Genomic DNA, 21591 nt, shown 5'->3' with positions numbered 1-21591 from the left:
CCAAGGCTCACAACCCTCAGAGAAATAAAAATCTCCTCATCTCTGTTTTAAATGGGCGACCTCTCATTTTTAAATGGTGACCCCTAATCCTAGATACACCCAGATACAAACATCTTTCCACATGCACCTGTCAAGACTGCTCAAGATCTTAGATGTTCAAATCAAGTCGCCACTTACCCTTCTAAATTCCAGTGGATATAAGCCGAGCCTGTCCAATATTCCCTCATAAGACAGCTCACCCATTCCAGGTATTAGTCTGGTAAACCATTTCTGGGTTGCTTCCAATGCATTTACATCATTCCTTAAATAAGGAGACCAGTGCTGTATACAGTACTCCAGATGTGGTCTGACCAATGCCCTCTATAACTGAAGCATAACATGCCTACTTTTGTATTCAATTAAAGTCGCGATAAATGATAACATTCTATCAGCTTTCCTAGTTACTTTCTGAACATGCATACTAAGCTTTGGAGATGCATGCAAAAGGACACCCAGATCCCTTTGCATCTCAGAGCTCTGCAATCTCTCACCATTAGATAATATGCTTCGATTTTATTATTCCTGCCAAAATGGGCAATTTCCCATTTTCCCACATTATACTCAATTTGCCAGGTCTTTACCCAATCACTTAACCTATCTATATTCATTTACTGCCTCCTTATGTCTCCTTCACAAGTTACTTTCTTACTCATCTTTGTGTCATCAGCAAATTTGGTAACCAGGCCTTCGGCTCCTTCATCCAAGTCATTTATATAAATTGCAAAAAGTTGAGGTCCCAGCCCTGATCCCTGTGGCACACCAGTCCTTACATCTTGCCAACCAGAAAATGGCCCATTTATGCCTACTCTCTGTTTTCTGTTAGCTAGCCAATCTTCTATCCATGCCAACATGTTACCCCGTTCACCATGAGCTTTTATTTTCACAAAACCTTTGATGTGGCACCTTATCTATTGCATCCTGGAAATCTATGTACAGTACATCCACCGGTTCCCCTTTCTCCGCAGCACATGGTACCTCTTCAAAGAACTCCAACAAATTGATTAAACATGATTTCCCTTTCATAAAACCATTTTGATTCTGCCTGATTAGGTTGAATTTTTCTAAGTGCCGGCTACACTGTCTTTAATAATAGCTTCTAACATGTTTCCTATGACAGATGTGATGCTAACTTGCCTGTAGTTTTCTGTTATCTGTTTCCCTCGCTTTTTGACTAAAGGAGTTACATTCCCAATCAAGGAGTTATATACAGAGTGAAGTAACTTGGTACAGGTTAAAATCCCTCTCTGTTGAAAAGTTGAGCAATGTAGCTGGACAGTTAGGGATTACTCTCCATCTAAAAACCTGGAAACCCGAATTCCTAAGACTTTTGGCCAACCATTTTCCACTTAAAGCTGAAGATTCAAACAGGGTTAGAATCACTAACAGATAGAGTAATGTTAGCTAAGGTAAAACTGGAAAAGAAGAGACTAGAATTAGAATTCCAGAGAGAGCGAGAAAGTGCAGAGCGAGTGCCAAGAAAGGGAAAAAGTAAGAGTGTTCCAGAAGGAGAAGGAGGAAAGGGAGTTAAGGCGGCTCAAACAACTAGAAGAAGACCCAGTACACCCAGTGAAGGCACAGCTCTTGAGGGAGCTACCCCTAGCTCAGGACCATGTGCTGATCTCTTAAAGTTCTCCCAGTTCATGACAAAGTTCAATGAGGAGGATGTGGCAGAATTTTTCGTCACTTGTGAAAAGCTTGTAAAACAACCAAAATGGCCGGCAGAGAGCTGGACACTGTTTTTACAAAACAAAGTAACAGGAAAATCCCATCAGTTCTATTCAATGTTGCCACCTCCCTATTCCTTTTGAAACATCTAAACCCCGGAACATCCAACATTCATTTCTGCCCCTGTGATATCCAAGTCTCCGTAATGGCCACAACATTGTCGCTCCAAGTACTGATCCATACTCTAAGTTCATCACCCTTATTCCTGACACTTCTTGCGTTAAAATAGACACACTTCTCCCATCATACTGGCTGCAACTGTGCCCTGTCAACTGTCTAACCTTGCTCACAGACTCTCTGCACTATGTATCTGCCTGTTCAACATATGGAGTAAATGGCAAGAACAGTAATGCAGTTAAACATGGTTTATAGAATAAATAAGTGGATCGAGACACTTCCCAGGGAAACCAATGATAGCCAGGATGGGATAAAAAAAAATTGAATAATCGTAAGTGTGTAATAGATCCGCCTGTTTATTGGCAGCCAGTCAAAATTTGCAGAAAGAAAGTCAAACTGCCAGATGAAACTCCTGCCTATTGTTCTGACATTCCAATCTATTGTACTCATATTCTGACCCATTGTTGTAACATTCCAATCTTTTGTACTCATATTCTGACCCATTGTTGTAATATTCCAATCTATTGTTCTCAGATTCTGACCCATTGTTGTAACATTCCAATCTATTGTACTCATATTCTGACCCATTGTTGTAACATTCCAATCTTTTGTACTCATATTCTGACCCATTGTTGTAATATTCCAATCTATTGTTCTCAGATTCTGACCCATTGTTGTAACATTCCAATCTATTGTTCTCAGATTCTGATCTATCCTCTCCCTTTCTCTGGGGCCACTGATCCCTGTTAGTCCCGGGGATGATGCTCCCACTGACACCAGGGGTAACACATTGAAATGAGTCTCTTATTAATAGAAGAGGGAAACCCTCCAGTGACACAATTATGGTCCATGGAGACTGGTATTAATTAAAGTCACTGAACAAACAGGTTCAATTAACACCTTTCAATCCAACACTCTTAGCACTACATTAAACTGGAGCATTTAACCGGTCTGGATGGGAATTATGAGGGTTGATGAGAGAAGGAAAGGTGCAAATGGCAGAGGCACTGGACAGAATCTGTCAATTCTCTTTGGATATGGGAATGATGACAGAGGACTGGAGGGCTGCAATTGTTACACCTTGTTTAAAAAAGGTGATATGGGTTAAACAATGTACTCTCCAGTCAATATGACGTTAGGTGGGGCATTTCACAACCCAGGTCATAAATATTCGTTGCTTGGAAAAGTACAGCATAATAAATTTCAAGCAGCACGGATATGCTAATGACAAATCATGTCTGGCAAACTTCAACAAGAACTTATCCCGAGGTACTTCACAGCAGCATTATGAAACAAAGTATAACACTGAACCACAAAATGGGATATTAGGATGGGTAGCCAAATGCTCGGTCAAAGAGGCAGGTTTTAAAGGAGTGTGTTAAAGGATAAAAGCGAGGTGGAGAGGTGGAGCTGTGAAGGGAGGATATTCCAGAGCTTGGGACCGAGGCAACTGAAGGTATGGCCACAAAAGGGAGAGTAATTAAAATCAGGGATGCACAAGAATCCAGAATTAGAGGAGCAGAGGTACCTCGAAGGACTGTGGGGCTGGAGGAGATTACAGAGATAGTGAGGGGTGAGACCATGGAGGGAGTTGAAAACGTGTTGAGAATTTTAAAATAAAGACATTGCTTGACTGTGAGCTGATGCAGGTCAGTGATCGGGGAATGGGACTTGTTGTGAGTTAAGACACAGGAAGCAGAGTTTTAAATGACTTCAAGTTTACAGATAGTAGAATGTGGGAGAATGAGTTGGAATAGTCTAGTCTACAGGTAATGAAAGCATGAATGAGAGCTTCAGCAGCAGATGAGTTGAGACAGGGGTGAAGTCGGGCAATGTTATTGAGGTGGAAATAGGTCGTCATAGTGATGGCACGAATATGAGGTTGGAAACTCATTGTGTGGTCGAATGTCACAGAATAATAGAATTGTTACAGCACAGAAGGTGGCCATTCAGTCCATCGTATATGCACTGGCTCTGCAAAAGAACAATTCATCTGGTGTCACTCCCCTGACTTCTTCCTGTAACTCTGTACAATTTTCCTTTTCAGATAGCTGTCCAATTTCTTCCTGAATGCCTCGATTGAATCTGCCTCCACCACACTCTCAGGCAGTGCATTCCAGACCTTAACCACTCGCTGTGTGAAAAAGTGTTCCTCATGTCACTTATGCTTCTTTTACCAATTACTTTAATTCTTTGCCCTCTCGTTTTCGATCCTTTCAGGAATGGCAACAGTTTTTCCCTATCCACTCTCTCCAGAAACCTCATAATTTTGCAGACTTTTTGAAATCTCCTCTCTGCCTTTTCTTCTCTAAGGAAAATGTTCCAACTTCTCCAGTCTATCTTCCTAACTGATATTCTTCATCCCTGGAACCATTCTTGTGAATGTTTTTTCACACTCTCCAATGTCTTCACGTTAGATAAGGTGTGGTGCCCAGACCTAGACGTAATACTGCTACTGAGGCCGAACTAGTGTCTTACACAAGTTCAAAATAACCTCCTTGCTCTTGTATCCCATGCCTCTGTTAATAAAGCCCAGGATACTATATGCTTTATTAACTGCTCTCTCATCCTGTCATGCCACCTTCAATGACCAATGCACATATACGTCCAGGTCCCTCTGCTCCTCACCCCCTTTAGAATTGTACCCTTTATTATACATTGTCTCTCTATGTTCTTCCTACCAAAATGAATCACTTCACATTTCTCCACATTGATCTTCATCTGCCACCTGCCTGTCCATTCCACCAACTTGTCTATGTCCTTTTGATGTTCTACACTATCCTCTTCACAGTTCACAATGCTTCCAAGTTTTGCATCCTCTGCAAACTTTGAAATTGTGCCCTGTACACCAAGGTCTAGGTAATTAATATTTGTCAGGAAGAGAAAGGGTCCCAACACTGATCCCTGGGGAACTCCACTGCAAACCGTAAATATGAACAAAAAGTGCTGGAAATACTCAGCAGGCCTGGCAGCATCTGTGGAGAGATAAACAAAGTTAACGTTTCAGGTGTGTGACCATTCATCAGAATTGGAAAAGGTCAGAAATGTAATAGATTTTAAGCAAATAAAGCAGGGGTGGGGCAAAAGTGAACAAAAGGGGTGCAGATAGAACAGAGGGTCAGAGAGATTAAGTGACGAGGAGGTCTTGGGGCAAAGGCAAAGAAAATGTGCTTGTTGTGTGGCGAAAGATAAAGCATTAGTGCAGAGAGGGTGTTAAATGATAGAATAATGAACAGCTCTAGCCAAAAGCACCAACAGAACAAATCCAGTTTCAGGCCGACACATGGCAAAAAATGTTAAAACAAAATAATTGTTGAACCCAATATTCAGTCCAGAAGGCTGTAAATGCCTAATCGGACAATGAGGTGCTGTTCCTTGAGCTGGCGTTGTTATTCACTGGAACACCGCAGCAGGCTAAATGCAGATTGGGTGACCGCTTTGTGGAACACCTCCACTCAGTCCAAAGGCATGACACTGAACTTCCGCTCGCTTATCATTTCAACACCCTCCATCCCCCACCCCCGCTCTAATGCTCACCTTTCTGTACTTGTGTTTCCCCCAAAACCCCCACTTTATTTGCTTAAAACCTATTACATTTCTAACCTTTGCCAGTTCTGATGAAAGGTCACCGACTTGAAACATTAACTCTGCTTCTCTCTCCACAGATGCTGCCAGACCTGCTGAGTATTTCCTGCACTTTCTATTTGTATTTCTGATTTCCAGCATCCGCTGTATTTTGTTTTGATTCCACTGCAAACTGTTCTCCAGCCCGAAAAGCATCCATTAATCACTACTCTCTGTCTCCTGTCACTCAACCAGCTTAGTTTCATGTTGCTACTGGCCTTTTTATTTGATGAGCTATAACTTTGCTCACAGGTCTGTTGCGTAACACTTTATCAAATGCCTTTTGGAATTCAATTTATACCACAGCAGCAGCATTGCCCTCACGAAGCTTCCTTTTTACCTCTTCAAAATATTCCAACCATTTAGTTAAACACAATTTTCCCCAAACAAATCCTTATTTGTCCATGTGCCCATTAATTTTATCCCAAATATGACACCAAGGTTGCAAATAAACTGTCTGAATCTCAGAGTGTTACTCGGGAGAGGGATGGGATCAATAGCAAGGGAACAGAGTTGGAGTGGGGGCTGAAAACAATGGCTTCAGTCTTCCCAATACTTAATTGGAGAAAATTTCTGCTCATCCAGTACTGGGTGTCGGATAATCAGACTGATAATTTAACAACAGTGGAGGAGTGGAGAGAGGTAGTGCTGAGGGAAACTTGATGGAGTTCTTTGATAAAACAATGGAGAGGGTTGATGAGGGTGGTGTGATTGAAGTTATATATATGGACTTTCAAAAGATGTTTGATCAAGTGACATTCAATAGACAGGTTAGGAAAACTGAACCCTATGCATTAAAGGGACAGAGACAGTGTGGATATAAAATTGGCTAAGGAACAGTAAACAGAGAGAAGTGGTGAAAGGTTGTTGTTCAGACTCGATGGGAGTATACAGTGTTTTTCCCCAGGGTTTGGTATGAGACCCACTGCTCTTTTTGCTCTTGGAAAACCCGGGGTGGGTCGGGCAGAGACCCCTCCTCCTCCCTCTTTACAAACCTTCCCCTCTCTGCAGCCTCAAACTCAGCTCATTCACTCTTATGTGAATCCAGTTGTCTGAGAGACACCCACTCTAATCTCCCGGATTCCCTGCGGCAGGGCTGTCTTCATCACCCTGGATATCTCTAATGGTTATTGGAGTATCCCAGTAAAACTAGAGAAACAATTTAAATTCACATTCACTTCTGAGGACCAGAGATACCTCTGGACATGTCTGTCACAAGGAGTTCCACAATAACCCCACTATTTTCCACAAACGTATAACAGGGGCCCTTCTGAGCTTTTCACAGTCTTCCTGCTTTGTGCAATATGTCAATGATCTCCTCCTCATCACCACAGACCGTGTCCACACATTTAACCCTTTCACAGGAACTACTGCAGTACTTTGGGAGCTGGACGAAAAGACCATCCACGTAAGGCCCAGCTGATGCAAGGTTGTGTCACCTTTCTAGGTGTCCAGATTGGATCATCCAGCATCAGCCCAGACCAACATCAGGTCGAGACCATCCAGCATCTACAACTGTCCACCTCAAAGACTGCCCAGTGCCCTATATTCAGGCTGGTGGGGTATTAGTGGACCCTCATCCCTCGATTTGCAGAGACTGTGGCTCCTCTTTATGAACTACCTAATGGTGATATTGACCAGTTTTAACCCGGTTGGACTGAAAAGAGCACGGAAGAAGCAGCACAACTGAAGAAAGCTGTTGCCCAGGTAACGCGCCTTATCCCACCTAACCCTGGCAAGACTTTCCACATGGAGGTGGAGGACACAGTGAAAAGCCTGGTTGCTGTCCTATGGAGAGAAAACCAGGAGAAACTACTCCCTATTGTGAATGATCCAGAATTGTGAGTGGGTCTGAACTGATTTACTCTGTTTGTGAAGGACATTTGTTAACCACATTCTGGGACATCAAACATTTCACTTACATCATGGGGTTCAACAGGGTGATACTGCCCAGTCCATGATAAACTTTCCCAGTATAGGAAAGCAGTAGTAATAGTAATCCCCTGTCAGAGAGTCATAGTCATTTGAGCACAGAATGATGCCACTCGGCCCATCGAGTCCATGCCAGCTCTTCCTAGATAAATCCAGTCAGTCTCATTCCCCAGCTCTGTCTCCATATTCCTGAAAGTTTATTTCCCACACGTGTCCATCCAATATCCTTTTGAAATCATTCACCATCACTCCTTCCACCACCCTCGTAGGCAGTGATTTTAGAGGCCATTCCCACTCGCTGTGTAAAAAAGTTGTACATCACATCCCCCTGTATCTCTGTTCCACCACCTGAACTCTAGTCCTTGTACCATTAACTAATGGGAACATCTTTTCCCTTCTACCTTTTCCAAACAAGTCATCATCATGTATACCTCTATCAAATCTCCCCTCAATCTCCTTTACTCCAAGGAAAATAATATAGGCTTTTCAAGAGTAACCTTGTAGCTAAAATCCTCCATCCCTGGAACGATTCTGGTAAATCTCCTCTGCACCCTGTCAAGGACACTCACATCCTTCCTAATGTGTGGTGAACAGAACTGGATGCAGCACTCCAGTTGGGGCCTAACCAGAGCTTTATAAAGGTTCACAATAACTTGCCTTCTTCTGTACTCACCACCTCTATTTATTTTAGGATAGTCAGTATGGATTTGTTAAGGGAAGATTTTGTTTGACCAACTTGGTCGAATTTTTTGAAGAAGTAACAAGGAAGATAAATGAGGGTAGTGCAGTTGATGTGGTCTACTTGGATGGTAGCAAGCCTTTTGACAATGTCCTACATGGCAGACTGGTTCAGAAAATCAGATTGGGGCGGCACAGTGGCACAGTGGTTAGCACCGCAACCTCACAGCTCCAGCGACCCGGGTTCAATTCTAGGTACTGCCTGTGTGGAGTTTGCAAATTCTCCCTGTGTCTGCGTGGGTTTTCTCCGGGTGCTCCGGTTTCCTCCCACAAGCCAAAAGACTTGCAGATTGGTAGGTAAATTGGCCATTATAAATTGCCCCTAGTATAGGTAGGCGGTAGGGAAATATAGGGACAGGTGGGGATGTAATATAGGGACAGGTGGGGATGTGGTAGGAATATGTGATTAATGTAGGATTAGTATAAATGGGTGGTTGATGGTCGGCACAGACTCGGTGGGCCGAAGGGCCTGTTTCAGTGCTGTATCTCTAAAATAAATTAAAATCCCACGGGATCCAGGGAAATGCATCAAGGTGGATACAAGATTGACTCAGTGGCAGGAAAGAAAGGGTAATTGTTGACGGCTGTTTCAGAGACTGGAAGGCTGTTTCCAGTGGCGTTCCGCAGGGCTCAGTACTGGATCCCTCGCTTTTTGTGGTCTATATTAATGATTTGGACTTAAATGTAGGGGGCATTATCAAGACGTTTGCACTTGACACAAAGATTGACCATGTGGTAGCGAGTGAGGAGGGTAGCTGTAGACGACAGAAAGACAGTGATGGCCTGGTCAGATGGGCAGAAACGTGGCAAAAGGAATTCAACTTGCAGAAGTATGATCTGATGCATTTATGGAGGTGAAACAAGGCAAAGGAATACAGGATTAATGGCAAAATACTGAGAAGTGTAGAGAAAGTGAGGGACCCTGGATTGAATTTCCACACATCCCTGAAGATAGCAGGAGTGTTCGACAACGTGGAATATGGAATGCTTTCCTTTATTATCCCAGGTACAGAATACAAGAACAGGGAGGTTAGGCTGGAGCTGTATAACTCATGGGTTAGGCCACAACTTGAGTACTGTGTATAGTTCTGGTCACCTCAGTACAGAAGGGATGTAATTGCACTCCTGAGGGTACAGAGGAGATTTACGAGGATGCTGCCAGGACTGGAAAACTGCAGCTATGAAGAAAGATTAGATAGACTGGGGTTGTTCTCCTTGGAACAGAGAAGGCTGAGGGGTGATCTGATTGAAATGCACAAAATTGTAAAGGACATGGATAGAGAGGAGGTGAAGAGTCTATTCACCATAACATCGAAGAGGGGGAATAGAGTTAAAGTGATTGGTAGAAAGATCAGAGGGGAGATGAGGGTGGTGCTGGGTCTGCAATTCACTACCTGAAAGGATAGTTGAGTCAGAAACCCTCAACTCATTCAAAAATAGTCTGGATATCCACCTTAAGTGCTGTAATCTGCAGCTCTACGCACCAAATGCTGGAAGGTGGGATTAGAATAGGTGGATCATTTTCTGGCTGGCGCAGACAAGATGGGCCAAGTGGCTGCTTTCTGTGCCTTAACTTTCTATGATTCTACTAGAATGCTTCCAGGGATTGGGGTATTTTAGTTACAAGGTTAGTTTGGAGAAGATGGAGTTGCTCTCCCTGGAGTAAAGGAGATTGAGAGAAATTTGATAGAAGTGTACAAGATTATGATCGGTTGAGAGAAGATAGATAAGATAGACAAGGAAAATCTGTTCCCATTAACTGATGAAACACGGACAAGGGGACACAGATGGAAGGTTTTGGGTAAGAGATGCAGGGGGAATAGGAGGAAGAACTTTTTTACACAGTGGATGGTAATGAGATGGACCTCACTGCCCAGGAGGGTGGTGGAAGATAAGACAATCAATGATTTCAAAAGGAAACTGGATGGGCACCTGAAGGAAATGAACTTGCAGGGATAGGGGGATTGAGAGGGGGAGTGGGAATGACTGGATTGTTCCAGATTGAGCTGGCATGGAGGGGTAAAATGGCCTCCTTTTATGTCGGAAATTATTTTATGACTACATCGATTTCTACATCCCTACGTTAGATTTGTCTCATGCTCCTGCCTCTAAAAATCCAGATACATAGACGTTCAATGAAACTGTGACCTTAACAGCCACTGACAGCTCCGTCCTCACCCTGGTGTGAGGCTCCAGGTCGTGTTGCAGGAGGTTACACAGCTCTGCAACCACCTCTTTATTGAATCAGAGTCACCTCACACACTGCTCCTGGGTTAGGTGTAGGTAGGAAAAGTGCTCTTGCAAAACCGGGGTGGGTAAGGCAGAGCCCCCTCCTTCTCCCTCATTACAGAGCTTCCCCTCTCTGCAGCCTCTGCTCCATTTTTTGGTCATGTGACAGACCCAGAAACACTGTAACTACAGTCCCCATACCTCGTCCAGAGTTGGTTCACCAAATCCTCTGTCCTCCCTGAATGTCTGCAGCAGCTCACAACACAACCTCCAGAAAACCATCCACAGCACCTCCACTAACTTTACAACAGCAAAAGTAAGTCACAAGCCCCTCACCTGTACGTTGGATTCCTGGTCCTTTTAAATAACACCAGTGGGGGTCCTTCGTGCTGCTGAATGTATGTTCAGCTGAGAGTGACTAACACAGGCGGTCAGTCGACATGCACAGATCAAGATTTAAAGACGTACATCAAAGCTGTCGGAATGGCAGATTGACGTCAATTCAAACCCTTCCTCACACTAACAGCACATGCACAGTATACCCAGGCTAGTTCCCTGCCCAGCACTGGGCACGGTGCTGGCCACACTAGAAGTGGCCGGCTGTGCAGTTCACATCATTTTATAGTTCCAGGTTTCCATAGCGTTGGCACCAGTGCCATCATAAAGTGAAACGTCATAGAGTGAAAATCACAGCAGTAGAAGAAATAGAGTGAAAACAGCTCACTTCTAAAAGGGAATTGGAAAAAGACTTGAAAGCATAAGATTGACAAGAATATGTGAAATGCAAGGGAAATGGGACTAATTGGAGGGGTGAGGCCATGGAGGGATTCAAACACAAGAATTAGAATATTAAAATTTAGGTGCTGCCAGGCCCGGAGCCAATGTCGATCAGTGAGCACAGAAGTAATGGGCGATCGGGATTTGGTGTGAGTTAGGATTTAGGCAGCAGAGTTCTGGATGGGCTGTTGTTTATCAGGTTGATAACTGGGAGGGTGACCAGGATAGAATTGGAATAGTTAAGTGTGGATTTAACAACGGCACAGATGAGGGTTTATTAGCAGATGGGTAGAGGTGATGACGGGTAATATTACAGAGGTAGTAGCAGGTAGGGTTGGTGATAGGTGGAATATGGCAATGAACTCAGTTCAGGTATAAGTATAACAAAGAGATTCCAAACAGTCTGCTTCAGCCTCAGATATTGGGTAGGGAGGGGAATGCAGATAGTGGATGCAGAGTGGAATGTGAGACAGAGACTGAAGACTGTGGCTTAAGTCTTCCCAAGATTTACATGACAAGAACACTAAATCAGTGAAATATGATTTATAGATCTAATAGTTGGATACAGAGACTTACCAGGGACACCAATAATAGCGAGTATGGGATAGTAAATCGTTTGAATCATCTTCAGAGCATAATAGATCCACAAATCTAATGTTATCCAAAAATAATCTGCAGTAACGAGGCTAAACCAATAGGAGAAACTCCTGCTGTCCATTGTTTTAACATTCCAATCTATTGTTCCCAGATTCTGATCCATTGTTTTAACATTCCAATCTATTGTTCCCAGATTCTGACCCATTGTTGTAATATTCCAATCTATTGTTCTCAGATTCTGATCTCTCCTCTCTCACTCACTGGAGCCGCTGATCTCTGTTAGTGCCGGGGTTGATGCTCCCACTCACACTATGAGCCAGCACATTGGAAGGAGTCCGTTATTAATAGAAGAGGGAAACTCTCCAGTGACACAATTAGGGTCCTTGGAGACTGACGTTAATTACAGTCAATGAACAAACAGGTTCAGTTAACACCTTTCAATCCAACACTATTTACACCACAATAGTGTCGAAGATTTACCCAGTCCAGATGGGATATATGAGGTTTGTTGAGGGAAGGAATGTGGAAATAGCAGAGGCACTGGCCAGAAGCTTTCAATCCTCTTTGGATCTGGGAGTGATGACAAAGCTGTTACAAGCTGTTTAAATAAGGAGACATTAGATAAACCCGACAACTGCTGACCAGTCAGTCTAATGTCGGTGGTTGGAAATTTCTGGAGGGCATGAGCCAATACAAAAATATATCATTCTTGGAAAAACATGTGATATTAAATGATAAACAGTACGGATAGGTTAATGGAAAATCATGTCTGATAATCTTGATCAAGTTAGTTGATGACATAACTGTGAGTATTGATGAGGATAGTGTGTTTCCTGTTATGTATCTGGACTATCAAAAGGCCTGTGATCAAATGACATTTCATACACTTGTTATGAAAAATGGAACACATGGATTAATGTGAGAGTGATAGAGTGGATATGACACTGACTCAAGGACAGAAAGCAGAGAGAAGTGGTGAACAGACATTGTTCAGACTGGGGGAGGGGGAGAATACAGTGCTGTTTCTCAGGGGTCAGTATTAAAACCAGTGCTCTTCCTGACATATAGATAAATATACAAGTGACATAAACTTATATGTAAAACAACATAATTTAAACCCTTGCAGATGACATGACACTTATAAATAAGGGAGGCAAAGGCGCAGACCACAGAATTACCCAATCTCACAGATTTTGGTTTATTTTTAATTTATTCTGGACTCTAATCCTAATAGAAATTTAGTTCTCACTCTATAATTTATTTCTGTGTGATTTGCAGGTCTGTGTGTGTGTGCATGAATGTGTGTATGTTTATTATTTTATTTAGATTCAGTTTAGATTGTTAAGTATAATAAACTCACCTCTTGTTTAAACTCAAGAAAACCTGTCTGATTGGTTCTTTCACGATCACAACAACGGTAAATGGTAAAATGCTCACTGAGGTGGTCAGCATGTCCACTGCTAAAAAGGAATACACCCCGCTGCAGTGAAATAAAAGATAGGACAAGAGGAGAGCCTGGGACCCCTCCTCACCTGGCTGTAACAGAAATCTGGCGGTTCTAGTGATGAAAAGGCAACAACAAATGAGAAATTGGAAGTGTAATAGATGCACAGAGTTTTACAGCACAGAAACAGTCTCTTCGCCCCACTCTGTCTGTGCTGGCCATCAAGCCTGTCCATTCTAATCCCCTTTTCCAGCACTTGGCCTGTAACCTTGTATGCTATGGCATTTCAAGTGCTCATCTAAATACTTCTTAAATGTTGTGAGGGTTCTTGCTTCCACCATCTTTACAGGTAGTGTGTTCCAGATTCCAGCCACCATCCGCGTGAAATATTTTTTCCCTCAAATCTCCTCGAAACCACTTGCCCCTTACCTTAAATCAATGCCCCTCGGTTATTGACACCTCTGCTAAGGGAACAGTTTCTTCTTCTCTGCCCTATCTATGGGCTTCATAATATTTCCTAATTTCTGTCTCCCTCCCTTTTTGAATAAAGGAGTTACATTGGCATAAAAGGAGTTACATACAGAGAGAAGTAACTCAGTACAGCGTAGAATCCCTCTCTGTTGAAAAGTTGAGTAATGTAGCTGGACAGTTAGGGATTACTCTCCGCCCAAAAGCTAGGAAACCCAAAATTCTAAGACCTGTGGCCAATCATTTTTCACTTGAAGCTGAAGACTCAAGCAGAGTTAGAATCACTAACAGATAGAGTAATGTTAGCTAAGGTAAAACTAGAACAGAAGAGACAAGAATTAGAAATCCAGAGAGATCGAGAAAGAGCAGAGTGAGCGTCAAGTAAGAGTGTCACAGAAGGAGAAGGAGGAAAGGGAGTTAAGGCGGCTCAATCAACTAGAGGAAGACCCAGTACACCTAGTGAAGGCACAGCTAGTGAGGGAGCTGCCCACAGCTCAGGACCATGTGCTGAGTTCTTAAAGTTCTCCCAGTTCATGACAAAGTTCAATGAGGAGGATGTGGCAGAATTTTTCATCACTTTTGAAAAACTTGCAAAGCAGCTTGTTTGTGATATACATTAATGATTTGGAGGAAAGTATAGGTGGACTGATTAGCAAATTTGCAGACGACACTAAGATTGGTGGAGTAGCAGATAGTGAAGGGGACTGTCAGAGAATACAGCAGAATATAGATAGATTGGAGAGTTGGGCAGAGAAATGGCAGATGGAGTTCAATCAGGGCAAATGCGAGGTGATGCATTTTGGAAGATCCAATTCAAGAGTGAACTATACAGTAAATGGAAAAGTCCTGGGGAAAATTGATGTACAGCGAGATTTGGGTGTTCAGGTCCACTGTTCCCTGAAGGTGGCAACGCAGGTAAATAGAGTGGTCAAGAAGGCATACGGCATGCTTTCCTTCATCGGACGGGGCATTGAGTACAAGAGTTGGCAGGTCATGTTACAGTTGTATAGGACTTTGGTTCGGCCACATTTGGAATACTGCGTACAGTTCTGGTCGCCACATTACCAAAAGGATGTAGATGCTTTGGAGAGGGTGCAGAGGTGGTTCACCAGGATGTTGCCTGGTATGGAGGGCGCTAGCTATGAAGAGAGGTTGAGCAGATTAGGATTATTTTCATTAGAAAGACGGAGGTTGAGGGGGGACCTGATTGAGGTGTACAAAATCATGAGAGGTATAGACAGGGTAGATAGCAAGAGGCTTTTTCCCAGAGTGGGGGTTTCAATTACTAGAGGACACGAGTTCAAAGTGAAAGGGGAAAAGTTTAGGGGGGATATGCGTGGAAAGTTCTTTACGCAGAGGGTGGTGGGCACCTGGAACACATTGCCAGCGGAGGTGGTAGATGCGGGCACGATGGATTCTTTTAAGATGTATCTAGACAGATACATGAATGGGCAAGAAGAAAAGAGATACAGAACCTTAGAAAATAGGCGACATGTTTAGAGAGAGGATCTGGATCTGCACAGGCTTGGAGGGCCGAAGGGCCTGTTCCTGTGCTGTAATTATCTTTGTTCTTTGTTCTTTGTTGTTCAGCTGAAATGGCGGCAGAGAACTGGACACTGTTTTTATAAAGCAAAGTAACAGGAAAAGCTCATGAGGTGTATTCACTGTTGCCAGATGAAAGTTCATCAGATTCTGAGATGACTAAAAATGCTATCCAGGGTGCATATGAGATAGTATCAGAAGCGTACCACCAAAAATTCGGAACACTACGAAAGTAGCCTGAGCGAACTTACCTCCAGTTTGAAAGAGTTAAGCAGCTTTGGAACATAGGAGCAGGAGTAGGCCATTCAGCCCATCTAGTCTGCCCCGCCATTCAATACGATTATGGGTTATCTTCTATTTCAATTCCTTTTTACCACACTATCCCCATATCCCTTTATGTCATTTGTATTTAGAAATCTGTCAATCTCTGCTTCAAACATACTCAATGACTGAGCTTCCACAGCCCTCTGGGGTAGAGAATTCCAAAGATTCACAACCCCCTATGGAAAGAAATGTCTCCTCATCTCGGTCCTAAGTGACTTCCTCCTTATTTTAAAATTGTCTCTGCTGGTTCTAGACTCCCCAACCAGGGGAGACATCTTAGCTGCATCAACCCGTCTATCCATTTAATTATGTTGTCGGTTTCAATGAGATCACATCTCATTCTTCGAAATTCTGGAGAATCCAGGCCCAGTTTTCCTAATCTCTTCATAGGACCGTCCTGCCATCCCAGGAACAAGTCTAGTGAATCTTCGTTGCACTCCCCCTATGGCAATAATATACTTCCTAAAGTAAGGGGACAAAGCTGCACACAGTACTCCAGGTCTGTTCTCACAAGGTTCCATACAATTGAAGCAAGACTTCACTACTCCTGTACTCAAATTCTCTTGTGATAAAGGCTAACATACCATTAGCCTTCTTAAGTGCTTGCTGTCCCTGCATGTCAGCCTTCAGTGACTTATTGACAAGGACACCCAGATCCCTTTGTACATCTACACTTTCTAATTTCTTACCATTCAAGAAATACCCTGCACATCCATTCCACCTTCCAAAGTGGATAACCTCATATTTTCCACATTATATTCCATCTGCCACGTTCTTGCCCTCCCACGAAGTCTGTCCAAATTCCCTTGAAGCCACTTGGCATCTTCCTCACAACACATACATTCCCACATCTTTTTGTATCATCTGCAAACTTGGGAATATTACTCTGGTCCCCACATCTAAATAAATGATACATATTGTGAACAGATGGGGCCCAAGTACATAACCAAATGTTTCCTTTTTACTTACCCCACTAGTCACAGCCTGCCAAAGCGAGAATAACCCATTTATTCCTACTCTCTGTTTTATGCTTGTTAACCAATCCTTAATCCATGCCAGTATATTACGTCCTATCCCATGTGCTTTAATTTTACTAACCAACCTCCTGTGGGGGACCTTATCAAAAATCCATCTGAAAATCCAAATATACTACATCCACCGACTCCACTTTATCAATTCTGTTACTACTATCCTCAAAAAACTACAACAGGTTCATCAAACATGATTTCCCATTCATAAATCCATGTTGACTATGCCCAATCAGATCATCTTTATCCAATTATCCATTTATCACATCCTTTATGATAGATTCTACCATTTTCTCTCTCCCTCCCTACTTAAATCGTGGGTTGACATTTGCGACCTTCCAATATGAGGGAACCGTTCCAGAAGGTGATCACCCATGCACTCACTGTCTCCATAGCTACCTCTGCCAACACTCTGGAATTTAGAATATCAGGTCCTGGGGACTTATCAACCTTCAACCCCATTAATTTCTCCAACACAAACTTCTTACTAATATTAATTTCCTACACTTCCTCATTCCCCCTAATCCCTTGGATCTCTAATTCTGGGAGATTTCTTGTATCTTTCTCAGTGAAGATGGACACAAAGTGATCATTCAGCTTCTCTGCGATTTCTCGATTCCCCATTATAAATTGCCCTGACTCTGCCTGTAACGGACACATACATGCCTTACCCAAATGTTTCCTTTTAACGTAACTATAGAAGATTTTACAGTCCGCTTTTATGTTTGCCTCTGACCAGTAGATACGGAAAATCGGTATACAGCCCACATATGTAAACCTCAGAGTGGTGATCCTTCTGGAGGAGTTCAAAAACTCGCTCCCGCTCCCATTAAAACCCACACAGGGGCAAAAAAGTTTCGAAGAGCCAGGAAGGTTGCAATTCTGGATGATGATTTTTTTCCATGTACACAAGGCCTTAACCCCAAAGGGAATGCATTCCCTAGTTACCCCAAAGACCCGGGAATAAAAGGTGGGAGGGTGACAAGAGCCTGAGCAGCCACGGGCAAGGAGGAAAATCTGGACACACAGGGGCCCACGCTCAGGCCAAATAGGACGGTACTGAGAGCAGGAGTAATGACCAATGATCTGTGTGTTTCCACTGCAGTAAGGCAGATCACCATCGTGTTGAATGCTGTAAGTGATGGGGAAAACCTGTAGGATTACTCAGGGTCCACCAGATCAGTGCAGGAAAACGGGCGCTGATGGAAAGCACAGCAGGTCAGGCTGTGCCTTTAACTGTAACAGTCAGACACAGTAACCCCACCACAGAGACTGCGGGAAAACTTAACAAAATCCTTGAGCGTTACTAGAATTTTGAATCCCAGGGGAAAGTGACCCTATACCCCTTCATTGAGGTTAGCAAGCCCTGGTCATACTCAATGATAAAGGTGCCACCCAATCCCTTCTGCTGGGAATAGGCATGACCTTTCTCCGAGGGTGCAGTGAATGCTAGAGTGTTAGCGAATGGTATTGGAAGGCAGTATATGTCCATACCTTTATATTGGGTGCACGTGCAGTGCGGCCTATTTTCAGGACCAGCAGCCATGGGGACCTGCTCCTGGGTATTGATCTGGCAGGGAAAAGGTGGCAGCTTCTGCAAAGGTTCTGGAGAGACAACAAGAGATCAGGGACACAGAGCAGTTACAGGGGATGGACCCCGGCATTCTCCCTGATTCTGTGGTGACTCGGTCCATGGCTAAACAATCCCCATCAGAGGTGGCTGAACTGACACTGGAGATGGATGCCCCTACTGTCTGGTTGGCTGAAACCTTCTTTGGGAAGGTAGAGAGCACAAAGGATGTGTTAAACAGATCTTACTTAGTTGAGGCTCAACAACTCGACCCAGTGTTAAAATATAGCACAGACTGTCCAAACCAAAACTCAAGCAGAGGGAGTTGCAGAGTGCCACTATTTAAAGATTGAGGTGCTGTTGAGGAAGTGGAGACCTCCTTACAAACCTGAGGATGAAGATTGGACAGTGCTTCACCAGATAGTGGTGCCGCTGAGGTCCCTGAAAGAAATATTAATGGCCCACGAACTTCCAATGACAGTACATGTTGATGTATGAAAATTTAAAGCCCACATAAGACAGCATTTTGACATGGCCACAACTCCACAAAGATGTGGTGGAATTCTGTAAAAGTGGTCACACCTGCCATGTTGTGGGGAGGCTCCAACCTGCAATAATACCTTCACCCTAATACCCATACCAGATTTTGTGGAACCCTTCAGCAGAATGCTGGTGGATTATGTGGGACACCTGCTGAAAACAAAACGGGACAACCAGTATCTCCTCACCATTATGGATGTGGTGACCCGATCCCCAGAGGCCATTCTCCTAAAGAACTATCTCTGCCAAGGCAGTGGTGGAGGGGCTAACCCGCTATGGGCTGCCTGCTGAGATTCAGATGGATCAGGGCACACATTTTACATCCAGTATTTCTGAAAAGGTCATGGGTATTCTAGACATAACCCAGCCAAAGTCTACCACCCACAGTCACAAGGGGCTTTGGAGCAGTACCACCAGACCCTAAAGACAATGATCAGGCCATACTGCTATGAGGAACCCCATGACTGGGACAAAGGGATGGCATTTCACCTGTTGGTTACCAGGAACTTATCCAGTGAGTCCACTGGCTTTAGTCTCTTTGAATTAGTTTATGGACACGAGGTGAGAGGTCCTCTTAAACTAACCAAGGAGAAGTTTTTGGGACACAGGGATGAGTCTTCCATGTCAGACTACATTTCCATGCTCCGGGGGTGGCTCATGACAGCCTGTGCAATTGCTCAAGAACACCTAAAGATCTCCTACTCAGTTATGAAAAAGTAAGCAGGCAAAAATGCCAAGGCCAAAACATTTCAGGACTGAGACCATGTATTGTTACTATTCCCAATGCAGGGTGAATCCCTGAAATCCCGGTTCAGTGGTCCATATCGAGTGGCAAAAGGAATAGTGAGGTAAATTATTTAATTGGCACCCAGACCAATGGAAAAAAGCAAATGCTGTGGAGGGAACAGATAAGTACAGATCTGGCAGACTGTCAGGAGGGAAGGATTGAAAAGGACAGTGAAAACAGCTTAGAGAAGGGCCAGGAGGATTCCCAACTGGAATCCCCTACTCTCCGATTTGCCAACCCTGAAATGTTAGTTAAATTAGACCCCACACTCTCCTTCTTAAATGCAGGTCAATGAGGCAACCTAAAAAGTCAGCTAACAGCATTTACAGAAATATGCAACGACAAAGGAAAATTCCCAAAAAGGCAAGCCAATAGTGAGGGAGATGCTTCACCGAGTCGAGGTGCCGGAGGAGAGTGCAGTGAAAGATGGACAGCCACCTCCGAGCCATAAAATCCCAGAGCACATGGGGCTGGTTAGAAAAATGATGCTCCCATAGTAGAGGGAAAAGGGAAGGGAAAATACCCTAAAGTAAACAGCACTTGTGTACCTCACCAGAAAACTAAAAGTAAGGTCAGTGTTGATCTACCCACTGAAGAACACAATGATCAGGTCCCAAACACAAAGCTAATCAAACTCAACAATTGCAAAGCCAAACTCAGCAAGAACAAAGGCCCAGAGGAAATCACAGACACCTTACAGGGTCTAAAAAGACACACTGTCGGTTTAGGGAGAAAGATTATCAAGGTGAAGGAACCTGAATGGTTAAAGATTCATTGCAGGTGAGAAGAAAAAACAATGTAATCGCTGATGCAATGTCCAGGGTCGATTCTGACACATAACCATCCCAGACAAAACATCAAAACACTAAATCAGTCCAACTGTAACAGACAATGGCAGCTGCAGTAATTCTAAGATTAATATGTCAGTTTGGGAAGTGATTATTGAGAATGAATGTGTGCTTCCTTCTTTTTATTCCCACAATTCTGCAATGAAATGTTCTTGTTATCACATTTGTTCCCCGTGTGCTGTGGCGGTGTCAAGATAACACAATATGCCAAATTATGAAATTTAATTCATCGTTTTGAAACTTACAGTAAACGTTTAATAGAAAAAAAATCTTTCAGCTATCCTTGAAAAAACTGGCAGCCAAGATGGCCACCGCAATTGGCATCTGAAACACCTTTTCACATTCTAAATCCTACAACAGGAGATACATGTCTGATGAGCCTGGACCCAAATCATTGGCTTGCTCCAGTGATTGAATTACCTAAGAATGCATTCATTAACACAGCATACAAGGCCATCCTGACACATTGACTTTGAAAGGGAGGCACAGTGGCGCAGTGGTTAGCACCGCAGCCTCACAGCTCCAGGGACCCGGGTTCGATTCCGGGTACTGCCTGTGTAGAGTTTTCAAGTTCTCCCTGTGTCTGCGTGGGTTTTCTCCGGGTGTTCCGGTTTCCTCCCACAAGCCAAAAGACTTGCAGGTTGATAGGTAAATTGGCCATTATAAATTGTCACTAATCTAGGTAGGTGGCAGGGAAATATAGGGACAGGTGGGGATGTTTGGTAGGAATATGGGATTAGTGTAGGATTAGTATAAATGGGTGGATGATGTTCGGCACAGACTCGGTGGGCCGAAGGGCCTGTTTCAGCGCTGTATCTCAAATCTCATCTAAGAACAAAGTCCTCCGAGAGTGACTACTGGTATCCTGAGCCCTGAACAGATAGAAGTTCCAAACCTTGAATCTCATTGTTAAGGGTCCAGCGAATGCACTGAGGCAGTCAGGAGACTGTCTATCTCTGTGAAAACTGAGAGTTTCCCTGGACAAAAACAGACAAGCCAGTGATTCAAAATGTGCTGAAGCAGAAGGGCTGTGTTCCCCCACACCCCTCCCTCTCTCTCAGATCACAAATTTGAAAACCACATGCGACTGTGGGCCCTCCATGCCTACAGATTGCTACAGACAGAGTAACCAGGGGAAGAAAGCCTGCTACAAGTCTGCCTCAAAGAAATCCATGAGCCATGTGGACCATGTGACAAACTGCACTTTGACCAGAAAAAGACTTCAAGGTTACAACTTCAGCAGGAAGACCACGGAATGGTCA

Source organism: Heterodontus francisci, unplaced genomic scaffold (genome assembly GCF_036365525.1).
Source record: "Heterodontus francisci isolate sHetFra1 unplaced genomic scaffold, sHetFra1.hap1 HAP1_SCAFFOLD_275, whole genome shotgun sequence".
Classification (NCBI taxonomy): Eukaryota; Metazoa; Chordata; class Chondrichthyes; order Heterodontiformes; family Heterodontidae; genus Heterodontus; species Heterodontus francisci.
The sequence above is the reverse complement of the archived record's forward strand: the minus strand, read 5'-3'. Positions refer to the sequence as shown.